Raw genomic sequence first — 15,434 nt, 5'->3', positions numbered from 1 at the left:
GAGCACGGGTCCTCCGCTGCCCACACCCTCCCTGCGCAGAAGACTTCCACGCAGGGAGAGTAGGCGGAGACTAGGCGTCAAAGAGCTTCTTTGCTGGAAGAAGTTCAAGAAACGCCCACTGACGGATTCTGCCAGCGATTGAGGCAGCCACGGATGGGTGGCTGTCTGGACAGAAAGGGTTCACCTAGGTAACCCAGCCAGGTGTGGCGGCGACTTACCCCTAGAACCATTACAATCCCCTTTGAACCCATTTGTTTTGCAACTATGAGTAGGACCTGCCTCCTTAATCTGTATTAATTTTAGTGGACCATCAACACACATTCTTTCTGATTATCCTAGAAGAGTAAGGACTAATGCCCACCAGCCAGTGTCTTTGGACAATATTGCCTCATACCAATTCTATTTACAATGACCACATTAAAACAACACATCAAAGGAACGTTAGACTAGCCCTCCTGGATCAGACCAAAGGTTCATCTTGCCCAGCCAAGATTGTGGCCAACCAAGTATCTCTGGAAGGTCCACAAGAGGGACATAATGGCAATACTCCTACTCAGCAGTTGTTTTCCATCAGCTGGTATTCCATGGCATTTCTGCATCCAACTGCAGGAATCATGTTTCAACAGACAAAAAGTGTCAAGGAAACTGAGGAGTGAGAACTAATTCTGACACAATATATTCCTCTTCACAACCGCTTTGGGAATGGTTCCTATGAAAGAATACACCTGGAAAACATTACATTGTAAGTAGAGAGACACACACATAGAATGTTCCAGGAATGAACTATGAGCAGGATGCTGAATTCCTGCCATCGCCTATTAGAGACCTTCCCTGGGAAATCCACGTAGATTTTCAATTCCAACAACATATTTTCCACATGGGGACGATTCTAAAGCCGATTGCGTGGAAGCAAATGTTTGAAGAGGCCTTGGGATGCGAAACTATATATACATGCATATGTATGTGTATATATCTAGGCTCCAGCATACACGAATCAGCAAGATGGCGGTGATGGCAATGGTTGTGGCAGGTTTGCAGACCCCATTAAGGTTTGGCAGTACCCACTGCAAACCTCTTAGTGGCTACAAGGATTTATATACACATCAGCTGCCAGAGCAAGTTCAACTAATGTAGGACAGGAGGACTGCACTGCAAAAAAGAAAAAGAAAAAGAAAAAGAAAAAGAAAAAGAAAAAGAAAGAAAGACTATCCAAACTTAAATATGTACTTAAAAGATTTTTGGGTGATTAGTGCTGCAGAAGAGAAATGATTCAATATGACTTGATGGAGTTCTCCATGGGCAATCTCAATTTTCAAGCATTTTAAAAAAGCTGAATTACAACAGAATGCATTTTTTTAATGATCATATGTGAATCCTTAATTCCATGTGGAGATGGAATAATATGAGACAGCGTTCTGCAGAATACACTGAAGGCCAGTCCAATTCTCAGCAGCAATGGGATTGGGGGGCGGGTGAGTGTTTGATGTGCTTGGTACACAAGGATCAGCAATTCTAAGACTCCTCTGCCAGATATGATCAGCATTAACAATGTAGACAAACCACACATAAATGAGAAGTTGGGGAGCAAAAGCATGTTTTATGAAACTAGCAGAACATGCCTACGTGTGTCAACTCAAAAGTAGCTCCTATTAAGTAAATGTGTGGAGGTTGAGGCCTTTAAAAGTTTGTTGTATTCTGGGGCCCAGGGAGAGGGGACTGGGAAATTCAAGTATTCTCTCTAATTCATGCTTTACCATTTCCAGCAATTAGGAATATAACTTCTCTGAGCAGCAATATTTTTTTCCATACTCATGCCTGGAAAGTTTACAGGAAAGCTTTTATTTTCTCCCCCCCCCAAAAAATTTTTTTTTGAATTTTATTTATATTGATGCTGCATTTTATGTTGTATTTTATGCTGTTTTTAAGTTGCATTTTAATCAATGTTTTATATTTGCTGTTAGTTGCCCTGAGCCCAGTTTTTAAACTGGGAAGGGTGGGGTATAAATAAATTTATTATTATTATTATTATTATTATTATTAATAATAATAATAATAATAATAATAATAAATTTTAAAAGACCATGAACAATCAGGTTAGTTACTTCCAAAACATTGCTCAATCAAACATGAGAAAGGTAATAATGACAAGTAAAGAAGTGAAAAGTGTTTGTGTGCAAAAACTGTTTCAATATCAGCTTCTAAAAATACAATATAGGGGTTAAATTAGAAAAATTATCTACTTTACCATTGCTCAGCCAGTGCACACAATCCAACACAGGCTGAAGTACTCACATAACCACTGATATGAATGGACTTCAGCACTCTTAACTTTGCAATTGGGACCGGGAGTATTCTATATACAGTGGTACCACTAGTTACATATGTAATTCATTCTGGAGGTCCGTCCTTAACCTGAAACTGTTCTTAACCTGAAGCACCACTTTAGCTAATGGGGCCTCCTGCTGCCGCCGCGCCATCGGAGCACGATTTCTGTTTTCACCCTGAAGCAAAGTTCTTAACCTGAGGTAATATTTTTGGGTTAGCGGAGTCTGTATGTAACCTGAAGCGTATGTAACCCGAGGTACCACTGTATATGCATTTCTTGAAGAAAATGTTATCTGGCCATCACTTAAAGAGCTTAATAAACTGCAAAGTATTTACTACTTAATACCGTAGTTTTAATCATTTTTATTCTTCATTTTAAATTGTCTATATTAACAATACATCAGTATAGGTTTTGGTTGTTTTAGAATGAATTCTACTTAAATGTGACGATATTTTGGGTATCCTCCCCAAGTGTATCAAGTCGTAAATAAAATTAAATAATATTTAGACATACAGCATTTTAAGGATGCAATTGCAGAAACACAAACAGAGCAAGATACTGTACAAAATTGAATGAATGGCACAGTTTTAAACTTATAATATCTAGCTTTGAAGGCATAAGTACTTATCTTTAGGACTGTCCCTCTATTTTACCATTTGTCATTTAGTGTATACACGGACAAAAAAAAAATCCACACACAGCATTTATGCCTTCCCTTAAAGGTTTCTCTCAATAGAGCGGTTGAAGGTACAAACAGGAAGGGAAAGTTAGGGCAGATTTGGGAAAGCTGTGATAGCAGGGACACACAACTATTGTTTTAGATTAAGTGTTGTTGTTTATGACATTCCATCTTATTTTTAAAGCTTATTATCCTCAAGATTCTGGATAAGAGCTGAATGCAGATTCAGGCTATTCAACTTCCTGAGTCTAGAGTTAGAAACTAAGACTGGATAAACTGTGGAAAAAATGTCCCCCCCCCCCAAAAGGAAGGATATAAGAACAGTTCTGATACATCCTTTCCTTTATAACCATATTTGACACTTTGGAAAAGGAATCAGGTATCTATCCTAATCTATCTATCAGGTGTCTATCAAGTATCTATCCTAGGGATTTATCAGGTAGGGACGTGTGGCGCTGTGGGTTAAACCACAGAGCCTAGGACTTGCCGATCAGAAGGTCGGCGGTTCAAATCCCTGCAACGGGGTAAGCTCCCGTTGCTTGGTCCCTGCTCCTGCCAACCTAGCAGCTCTAAAGCACGTCAAAGTGCAAGTAGATAAATAGGTATCGCTCTGGCGGGAAGGTAAATGGCGTTTCCGTGTGCTGCTCTGATTCACCAGAAGCGGCTTAGTCATGCTGGCCAATAAAGCGAGATGAGCGCCGCAACCCCAGAGTTGGTCACGACTGGACCTAATGGTCAGGGGTCCCCTTACCTTTACCTTATCTATCCTAATGCAATCTGGCTGGGATCCCAACCCCCACCCCACCCCAACAAACCTTTCCCACAAATACACACTGGGGGAAAATGTGTTGCACTTGTGATGGTAAAGTCTCTATTATTGTCTAAGTCAGCCTTCCCCAACCTAGTGCCCTCCAGGTGGCACTATAACAACAACTCCCATCACCTCAATCAGCACAACAAATAATATTTGAAAACAATCTGAACAAACCATGGATAAACTGATCAGAGTTTAGTTCAGGATGACATGCTAAACTGTGGTTAATCGAAAATGGAAGTGAAAACTTCTGATCTCCTCGTGGCTTCCGTTGAAAGAATGAGAGCACAAAAGTCCAATTCACGCCACAGCTCATTCCTGTCTGATAAACTACAATGTATTGTGATGTTTTAATGTAGCCACTGACTTGAACTAGCCAGGTAATGATGTGAATGCAGACTACTAGTATTATTAAATTGTAAAAGGTGAAATAAAATATCCTGGAAATGACATTGTTCAAGAATAGGATTCAAGATATGTCTATACACCAGCTGATTTGTTCTTGTATAAAAACTTACTGTACACAAGAGTCTGGAACTGATACAATGGATACGAACCATGGAGCATCTCTGAATGTCTAGCAATGTACATTTTCCATTAATACTTTACACACCCATGCTGAATAAAGTCAAGATTTCCCAAGCAACAGTAATTTGAACAAACCACAACACCTTTCCAAGCAAAAAAAATTCACTTGGTTTTACTGATCTAATTTCAAACACATCAACCCACTGTGCCAGTCTTTATTTGTAGAGCCAGATTTTCACAGTTGCTTCGCCCCGCCCCCTTTTCTTAGATCCTGCACAGTCCAGCAAAGTCATCAGCACCTATAATGGTGCCAGTCCAACTGTGAGCAATTTTGTGTATTAAAAATATCCCAAATATCCTCAATCGTGAGAGAGGGAGTTTCAAGATAGAAAAAGTTGTCGGCGGCAAGAATGGGCTACCTCCTTCTGGCAAAAGACTCTAAGACCATTCAACTAACGTGCACTCAAAAAGTGTCCTTTGAAAGGTCATGGCAGACTGCCACAGGAGAGATTATTTATTTTCATGTAGGATGTGCTGGACTTCAGATTCTAAGAGTTTTTCCTACCTTGCCCAATGCTGCAAACCCTTCTGCCATATCAAAGGAGCTGAGCCAATGCGCAGCCAGAGAGTTGTGGTACTTTGGACGCATGCCAGGCCCTCCAATGCCACAAAAGAGCTTGCAAGTGACTAGTTCCCAATCATTTATTTATTGCATTCATATACCACTTCTTTCTCCAAGGAGCTCAAGGTGGCGTACATGGTTCTCCCCCTCCTCATTTACTCCTCAGAGCAACCCTGTGAGGTAGGCTAGGCTGAGAGTGACTGGCTTCATGACCAAGTGAGGATTTGAACCCTGGTCTTTCCAGGTCCTAGTCTGATACTCTAACCACTACACCAAAAGGCCCTCTGTGACATCCAAGACGTTAAGGCAGGCATAGGCAAACTCCGGCCCTCCAGATTTTTGGAACTACAATTCCTATCATTCCTAGCTAACAGGACCAGTGGTCAGGGAATGATGGGAATTGTAGTTTCAAAACATTTGGAGGGCCGGATAGATAGATAGATAGATAGATAGATAGATAGATAGATAATACTTTATTCGGCTCTAAGCCCACAAGGAGGGCCGGAGTTTGCCTATGCCTGCATTAAGGCAATAGCATCAAGTGAAAGAAATTACAAAAATGAGAAGAGATCTAAGGTTTGAGGGGGGGGGAGTGCAAGAGTATAAAGAGGTTCAAAGACACTCATGGTCTCTCATACTGATGGCTACTCAGGTGTTTATAATTCGCTGCACAGGGAAAATAAATGAAATGCTAAGGAATGACAATGGGGGATGTTGTGGCGATCTTGCCCTACCTTAGCAGACATGCTTTTTAAAGTGACAACAGAGCTGAGCTCTGTGGTTTTTGTACATGTGAGAGAAAACCATCACACTGCATTTTGCATACCCACACTGGAGCCACTTAATTACCCTAAAAAAATAATAATCATGTCAGTCTGGGATGGTTGTTAACTCCAAAGTTAAAAGCAACAACTCAAGGCTAAGATTTCTGAAGAACCTTAATTAACAAACTGTAATAAGAAAGAGCCAAGAGAAAAAGAGAGATGAACTGTACAATGCAAAACACACAAAGAGACTGGACTTCATATTTCAGGAAAATCCAATTAAGTTTTTTTCTCCCTCAGGGCAGTGTAACATGAGTTGCTCTATGACTCCGATACACAAGCAAGCAGAAAGAACAGTGTGGGAACTGGAAAAACTCATGATCATGACCACTTCTTTATTTCCCCCAGGCTGTGAGTATGTTGGCAAAAGTAGCAAGCCTGTGGCCTACCCCACCCCAGCGCAAGTAAAAGAGAAAAGTTAAAAATGCTAGAAACCAGTTTTAAGTTCTTGAAGTTATAAGTCAATCTAGTTCCTCTAGAAACAATATTATCACAGTGTGAGAGGAAGGCATTCTTATGGAGGCACAACCTACTCTGTGATTATCCCCCAACCTTGCAGGCCAGTTCTTGTGTGGTATTTGGATTAGGGGAGGCCAGAGTGTATACTGTGGCTGGTTACTGCTGCGTGCTAAAGAAACACTGAAATAACTATTCTTTTCTTGCGATTTGAGTCTCCTCTTCATACACTGAAGCACATGGTACAAGTCTGCACAGCTCTGTTGCATCGCTTGTCCTTTAGTCTATCCTCCAGATAAGAAAAGAGTTCCATTAATTGAACTGCTCTTCTTTAAACTTACTAGGATAAAGTCTGAGAATGCAAGCTCTAGAACATGGGTTCCACCAAACATGGCTTTTGTTCCTGGCAAAGCTCTGACCAGATTTGGACTTCTCATAATTTCCTGCAACAGTTCCTATCCTTTCTAATCTGCTTGTCTGTTCAACATACATATGTGGACACTTGGCAACATCATTGGAAGTTATTAGCAGCTGATACTATTTATACTGCTAAAGGAAGCTGTACCTTGTCCTTTTCATATACACTAAAGTTCTGGAGTGTTTACCCAGGGAATGGCCCTGGTAGAAGAGTTCAGGCATTCCAGCTAACTAAGGGTGAAGCCAGCAAGGTGAACTAATGGTAACTAACTTGGGTGTTCGCTGGAACATGCATCATAGAGAGGGTTTGTGTACTCATCACTCAGCTGGGCTGTCAACAGCATATCGCACCAATGCTCACTCACATGTATGTCTTCCAGGAACAATTCAAAGTGTTGCTGTTGTTTATTTTAAAAATATATATAAAGCCCGAAAAGGCTAAGAAGGCCCAGGAATTTTAAAGATTCATCACATTCTTGTGCTTACATGTGGGTTATTGGGAATATATTAGACCTGAAATGACACCCATTGTCTTCAAGCGATAGACTTGTAATCTGGTGAACCGGGTTCGATTCCCCGCTCCTCCACATGCAGCTGCTGGGTGACCTTGGGCCAGCCACACTTCTTTGAAGTCTCTCAGCCTCACTCACCTCACAGAATGTTTGTTATGGGGGAGGAAGGGAAAGGAAAATGTTAGCCGCTTTGAGACTCCTTTGGGTAGTGATAAAGCGGGATATCAAATCCAAACTCTTCTCTTCTTCAAGGGCTTGATTCAAGGTGCCAGTGATGACTTATATAAATGGGGATCACCTCTATGTGCCATCACAAGCTTTAAGAAATACCTTCTTATATTTACCATCTATATGCCAAGCTGGGATAGCAAGGGTATGAACCACAGGATCCCTTCCAGATCTACATTTCTACGATTCTGAGGAATTCCACTCGAGACTCACCAAAGCCAAGCAAGTGAAAGGTATCTTTTATTCAAAAAGATAACCAAGATCACAGTAAGATTAATGTTTTTTTCTTGGGGTTTTATGACTAACATATTGTTTCTAACCTGAATCTCTTGGGATGGGGGAGTAAATTAATTAAAATAAATGCAATGTTTCCTGCACACTTAGAAAAGTTACAAAAAAGCACACATGTTTTGCTGGCATGTGAGAAAAGAAAACATATAGAATGAAGCCACTGAAACATGTCTGCATAACATGATAAAAATGAAAGAGTTAAGGAACAGAACTGATGTATCTGCCATAGTAATTCTTTGTGCAGGCTGTATAATTCAGAATGCCACTTAAATCCACTGTCTGGAAAAGTAGCCAATGTGGTCCCCTATGGCCATCGCCTCATTATAAATTTGTTATTAATAAAGTAATAGACATCTAGCTGTCTGTGTGCATGATTCTTTAGAGCCCCAGCCAGCACCATCAATGGCAAGGGATGATGGGAACTGAAGTCCAATAATAAGTTGGGGGGGTCACAAATGGACAGGGCCATGCCTTGAGAAGCAAAAGGGGGAGAGCAATCACAGATACAGAATTTAAAAAGAAACTCAAACAAAGGTTTTTAAAATTCGAAGTTTAAGAAGACTTTTCAGCCACTGTAGCTGAAACTGCAGCTGTGAAACAGGCAATCTCCTAGGCTCTGACCGGAATTCCTGGCTCTGAAGAAGGACCACCTTGGCCTTTTCTCAGAGTCTAGGCAAGGCAGGGAGGTGGACAACAACCCAGGGAATGGCAGCTGAGCTTGCTCTCCTCCCATTCAAAAATTCATCCAGCCCAGGACTTAGTTGGTGAGTGAGAGAGCAGCAGTGTCAGGCCTGTGAGGGGGACTTCTGAGCCCTAGGGAACTCACCCAGTGCCCAACCTCATTGGCTGCTGGTGCCAGGCCTGTATTATCTCCATCTAGCATTTCTCCTCTTCTTCCACCTTTCTTTAACCCAACCCTTCAGGTCCATTCCACATGTAGGCTGCTCCTTCTGGCAGCAGAAGTTCACATGCTTCATGCCAGCAGCATTGCTAGAAACTGACATCAGTGTGGGAGAAGCCCTACTAATGATTCAGAATGGGAGAACATGAGATTTTCTCCTCCGGGATAAATAAATGCAGCCAGCTCCAACGGCTAAGCTGGAGCTGCAAACAAAATCATTTTCAATCGTGTATTCTTCATGAGCTTGCAAAACTTGAGATGCAGATGCAAAACTCTCTTTTCAAAATGTGAATGCCACTTTGTTCATTCATATAGTAATGGATGGAAGTTTCTTCAACAACTCTTGAAGTAGGAAGCTAGAAAATATGTTTGCTAACAAGTGTAAGAGTTAGAGATAAATTTGTGGCAAAACAGGCACCAAAGCCCATTCGCAGTATTTCAAGGGAATACTTTGTATATTTGTGGCTGACAAATATAAGCCTAAACTGATACCCCAAACAATATAGAAGTGGGCAATAGACAGTGAACAGCAGGGCATTTAAAGGATACACTTTCTCTCAGCAGAAGGGTCTGTTTACATTGGTTTACAAGCGTCAGATGCCTGGAACAAGCAAGAACAGCTACAGGCACACCCACAGTACCAGTACAGTTCATTAAACCTGAACCTACTACTATTTAAAACTACCTCGGTAGTGGTGCCTACTCTGTGGAACGCCCTCCCAGCAGATGTCAAGGCAATAAGCAACTATCTTACTTTTAAAAGACATCTGAAGGTGGCTCTGTTTAGGGAAGTTTTTAATGTTTGATGCTGTATTGTATTTTTAATATTTGGTTGGAAGCCGCCCAGAGTGGCTGGAGAAACCCAGCCAGATGGGTGGGGTATAAATAATAATATATTATTATTATTATTATTATTATTATTATTATTATTATTACCTGTAGATAGTCATTGCTCCTAATTAGACTGGCACAAGAGGATAGGACAACTCTGCTAGTAGGTACCAGGTTACCGAAACACTGAGCATTGAAGCATTTTCTGAATGCTGTGTTCGCAAGATGTAAAAATGTAAAACGAAAACTGGTAACAGAATGGGAACACCTATGCTTCCTGGAGGACTATACTGGAGGACTGCCTACTTATTTTGAACATGTGACAAAAAGGATGAAGGTAAAATAAAATAAATAAATACTCCTCAAATTCAACTGTGTATCTCGATAACTTACACCTATTTTAATGGACACAAGGCTGGGGCAATACATGCTGCAATGGAGACTTGTGTATGTTCAGGCCACTTCTGCACTTCAAGGTCAAACTCCAGGTTTATCCCCACCCACTACACTCATTTTCATGGGGTCAAAAAAGATGCACCAAAAAGATGTGATGTGATGTGATTTCTCCTTTCAACACTGAGGTGTCTAAATGAAATATAGCCTGTGTATTTACAGTATGATATTCTATGAAGTTTGAACACCTGCTGAATCTTTGCACCTGCTTTTTCTTATTTGGAGCGGGAAGAGACAAGCAACATGTACTCTCTGTAGCAAGGCCTCTCATACACTGTGCTTAATTACAGTGGTACTTCGGGTTAAATACGCTTCAGGTTACAGACTCAGCTAACCCAGAAATAGTGCTTCAGGTTAAGAACTTTACTTCAGGATGAGAACAGAAATCGTGTTCCGGTGGTGCGGCGGCAGCAGGAGGCCCCATTAGCTAAAGTGGTGCTTCAGGTTAAGAACAGTTTCAGGTTAAGTATGGACCTCCGGAACAAATTAAGTACTTAACCCGAGGTACCACTGTACTTACATTATTAATCAGGTGAAAATACTGGAGTTATTATTCAGGCACAAACCTTGTGGGCTATTACTCATCCAACCTCCCCTTCACCCAATAAAATATTAGAAAAATTGACCCCAAACCTTTGCTTCTCAACCACAAGTGGCTACTTAAAGCTATTTGTGTAGCTGGTAGACTGTGAGAAAATGAAAATCATTCCGGTTTCACTTTTAGTGAACAAATAGTGTCTGGTCCACAAAACCACTGTCTCAAACTGTCACGTATGGATAGTCTCAGCTGAGACATCATGGGTAAGTTAAGATGGGACTTCTAGAAAACACCACCGAGACAAACCGACTGATAATGCTTTATCTTGTTAACAGATGCAAAGAAGATGTGGTCGTCCCCAAACCAGAGAATGCTGCTGTCTGCCTCCCTTCCTTGTTTTGCAGAAGAATCTAGAAAAGCACGAGGCTCGCACATCATGCCTGGAAAATTACTAAAGCGGACTTGCTTCAGACTTTTTGGAGTCTCTTCTTCAGCTAAGCACAACATCAGCTAAGTTCAAGAATAAATGCTGCCACAGTACAATTTTGGTCTCTGATTTGTCAGATGAAATAAACAATAAAATTAAGAGAAACCCTCTATAGACATTATATAAGAGATATGTGTTAACGCACATTTAGACATGAAAAGAAAAAGGAAAATACATTGATACTGAGACAAACTTTGCAGTCATTTTTATGCACACTACCTATCAGGGATGTGCAATTCCTGCGCAATGAGAGACTCAATTTTATTCAGGTTATATTATGCAAATTGTGAAATTCTGTGCAGACCTGTTTAACAATGCACAGCTCATTTAGCATAAATATATAGCATGCTTTCTCTTCTCAAAAAGTGATTTTTTTTAAAAAAAAAACAAAAACAGGAAAGGGGACAAAGATTCAAGAGTCCTGGAAAGGGGCATAAAGTAGGGTATAGAAATTCTCCTATACAGGAAACAGGAAATTTTGCCCAAGCCTTCTCCTTGACTATGAAGAAGGGTTTCACCACATGTTCTGTTTGTAGGTGGCTGAAGTTCCTAAATCACCACCCTCATCAACTCCAAGGAAAAGATTTAAGGAATATCCTCTCAGTTATGGTTAACACTATTTGGCTAGATGGACTATAGGTCTAAAACAGTACAAGGCAGGTCTGCACATCGGCCAAGCCAAATTGATTATCTGACTATGTACTATGGACGGCTGTGTGTTTGACAACCCGCTCCACCACCCATTCTTAAAGTCCTTAGCAGGCAACAAATACTGGAACATTATTGTCCTGTTACTAAGCCACCATATATGAATAGTGGTCAGAGATTCTCCTGATGGATCACAAGTTGTGAAGACTCGGTATAAAACAGGCCCTTACACACCCTTCGTATCTGTGCTCTCAAAAGAACTGCCTACATTCTGTTAAAATGTTCTCTTGAAATTGTGATGTTTAGGAATTTCCACCAAACCAATCCCATTCCACCCTGAAGTAGACCACTGTTACAGCCTGATTCCATACATCCTTACTCTAATGTTCCACTGGGATCCACAGGGCTTACTCTCTGGTAGGTGAGCCTTGGACTGTGGCCTTGATAAAGGCTGGAGTTTGTATCATGTGGTCTAGAACCTAAGCATACTGAAAACTGTAAACTCAAAGAGGAGAGCATTCATTCCCGAAATCCATGCTTTTATAGTATTGTTAGTTTGCTTAAAAGATGACTAACCTTTATGCTATCATTCAGAAACACACCGCACATGTCAAACCATGTAAGCGGAAATTAAATATGACTTCTAAAACACAAGTTGCTTTAAGGAACTAAAATAATGTAAGGGAGTAATTTAGCATCTACCAATGCATAAAGACAGTAAGATTACTGGTTTTTTGCTTATTTGCAGGAGGAATGAAATGAAGGGCTATTTATATAGTACTTACTGCTTTGGCTATAATCAAATGTAATAACAAGATAGAACCAAAACAATCTTTTTGTTGAAACCACCTTTGTAATACTACTTTTTAATAACCCACCTAATGGCCAAATTAGAAGGACCCCAACTGAAGCCATTCATTCCACATAAAACAAACATTTCTTTTTCTTCTTAGCTTTGTTTTACTAGCTATATTATTTCCAGATGATGTTGGGGGGGGGGGTGTGGTATAGTTTTTCAAGAGTTAGATGCTTAAACTGGCAGCTGCTTTCTATTTACCATAGACAAATATAAGATGAATCAAAACTGGGGCCTTCCTTGACTCCTTTATGGAGCATTAGCTGAGAAAGAAAGGGAAAGAGAGAAGCATCTCACCCAGCAACTACATAACAGGGTTATTTAGATTATTAATCAAGGGGAGGATAGTGAATTACATCAAGAGTTCTGGGCCTGCCAATCAGATTTGCACAGTACATAAGAAAAAAATCAGTCCTCTGGCAGGAAGGAAATTAACTGTGGTCAGAGATCTATCATAAGCGGACTCTTGTTCACCATTTTAACATGTCCACTTTAGTTTGAGAGGTGGATAAATTTCTCACACCTCAGTTATTACTGAAACCTATTTTATTGGGGTGAAACATCATGATAAAGCTTTGGATTTTCAGATATAAGAGTATATACCTCTGCACCCCCTAGAAGAAGCCTCATGTTATGGTCATGTGATGTCCATTACTGGGCAGTCATATGATCTAACTGAGACCTAGCTCATTTTGCTAGTTGTGGAACCTCTTTAGTGGGGCAAAAGACAAGGAGTGTACACTTGTGGTATCTATGAAGGTATGGGGATCGTGGGCCATGCCCAGCTTTTAAAGCAGGGAATCTATAGGAACTGAAATTCAGCAGGGGCTTTCCTTTTAAAAAAAAATCTTGTTATTGAATTCAATAACTTAATTACAACTCGACAAGCTAAAGTTAATAGCGGAAAACAGAATTATTATTATACAATTGGAAAGCATGTATATTGTATAACTATTTTTTTAAACTTCCAAAAAATCAGCAATGTGACAACAAATCTTCATGAACTTTTAGAGTTTTTCCTACCCTAACAATCCAATCCTATGTGTGACTCCATTTTGTTGCTTGCATCCTCTGGTATTAGGAGAGGGCTAACCTCCTCCCAACCCTTTTAAACAGATATTCTACTGACATTGTGTTTTGAAGGGGCGTTGCCTTTTTATTTGATTATATTTGCTGCTGTATTGTTTTAAAATTTACTGTTTTTAACTGATTTTGCTCTCAGTCCCTTTGAGTTTTTCCAAAAGAAAAAGTAGTATACACCTTTAAAAAATACAGTTGTACCTTGGATCCCAAATGCCTTGGTACTTGGACGTTTTGGCTTTTGAACGCCACAAACACGGAAATGATAGTCCTGGTCTGCAAACGTTCTTTGGAACCCGAACATCCGATGGGGCTTCCGTGGCTTCTGATTGGCTGCAGGAGTTCCCTGCAGCCAATCAGAAGCCATGCTTTGGATTCCAAACGTTTTGGAAGTTGAATGGACTTCCGGAACAGATTCCGTTCGACTTCCAAAGTATGACTGTAAATAAAAACAGAAGACCCGTCAATGAAAGCTATTTCCAGAGCAGCCTGCATAGGACTGTAGCCTAAGGAGGAAGTTCCACTGAGCTCAGATGGATCAACCTCTCAGTAGTAACGCTTAGGATCCACTGTGCCTCAGAAATTCTCAAAGCGCCGGCATTTAGGTGCACTGCAAACTCTCATGAGCCATTTTTCTGTTGCAGGCATTACTGATCTTGCTACTATAATTTCATTGCATCATAAAGTTCATTCTCCACTCTTCCCTTCTACTGCAAGGGAGAGTATGGGTTCTAACTTAAAATAATACTAAAAGATCACAACATGGCAAAAGGAATTCTGTAGTTATGCTTCAGGTTACATACGCTTCAGGTTACAGACTCTGCTAACCCAGAAATAGTACCCCGGGTTAAGAACTTTGCTTCAGGTTGAGAACAGAAATTGTGCTCTGGCAGCACAACGGCAGCAGGAGGCCCCATTAGCTAAAGTGGTGCTTCAGGTTAAGAACAGTTTCAGGTTAAGTACAGACCTCCAGAAGGAATTAAGTACTTAACCCGAGGTACCACTGTACTGCTTATTGGCCAAAAGGACCTCAGAGCTCTCTCAATCCACTGTCAGACAGTGTGGTATAGTGGTTGCAGCCTTTCTCAAACTTGGGTCCCCAGGTGTTGTTGGACTACAACTCCCATCATCCTTGACTACTGGTCCTGGTAGCTATGGATGATGGGAGGTGTAGTCCAACAACATTTAGGGACCTAAATTTGAGAAAGCCTTGGTTAGAACTTGGGAACTAGAACTTGGGAACCCAGAGCTGGATTCACCTTTTGAGTCCTGTTAGCAGAAGCCCTGTGTCCCCCCCCCCCTTTTCTCGCCTACCCCGGCAACTGACATCAATAATTCAAATTAACCATTGTTGAAGGGCAATAAATGAAAACCAATTACATGCATATGTATGTGAACAAATACACAGTAATAGTATAATCTATTTCATACAGTTGATCGCACTACTTTATGTTAATTGACTCTGGCTTATTGCTGTTGCTTCATAACTGCTTTTACATATCCCACTTTGAGCATCTATTTATTATCTACTTGATTTAAACACTTCTATAAACCGCATAATATTCTTATTAAAAATAGATATATAATTTAAATGAAAACACAACCTATTGCCAAAGAAGCAGCAATATTTTAAAAACAACATAAAAGCATATAAAACAAAAATTCAGACAATTCAAACATGCAAAGCAGGATCTAGTTTTATATTTTATACGTCAGGGAAACCCTAGGCACTGGGTTTTGAGACACTGCCCTGCTCTGTAGGGTTTGGTGTTGTGAGTAAAATTTCCCCAGGTGATCTGAGTGATCTTAAAGGTCTAAACAGTGAGATACATACTTTAAAAATTATGTGTATTTTAAAAATAAAAAATATATAGTACTTCAACTTTGTTATCTTATATACAACCCCATATTTCAAGAAAGGGTTAATACTAATGTGGCTTACA

General features: G+C 40.4%; 1 protein-coding gene across 3 annotated transcripts in view; it reads right to left on the bottom strand.

Moving 5' to 3' along the window:
- Positions 1-15,434, bottom strand: part of DYM (dymeclin) — a 166,811-nt gene that overhangs the window by 43,531 nt on the left and 107,846 nt on the right. The window lies entirely within an intron of this gene.

The sequence above is a fragment of the Podarcis erhardii genome (genome assembly GCF_964252035.2).
Source record: "Podarcis erhardii genome assembly, chromosome: 11".
Lineage (NCBI taxonomy): Eukaryota > Metazoa > Chordata > Lepidosauria > Squamata > Lacertidae > Podarcis > Podarcis erhardii.
This window is presented reverse-complemented; position numbering and strand designations above follow the sequence as displayed.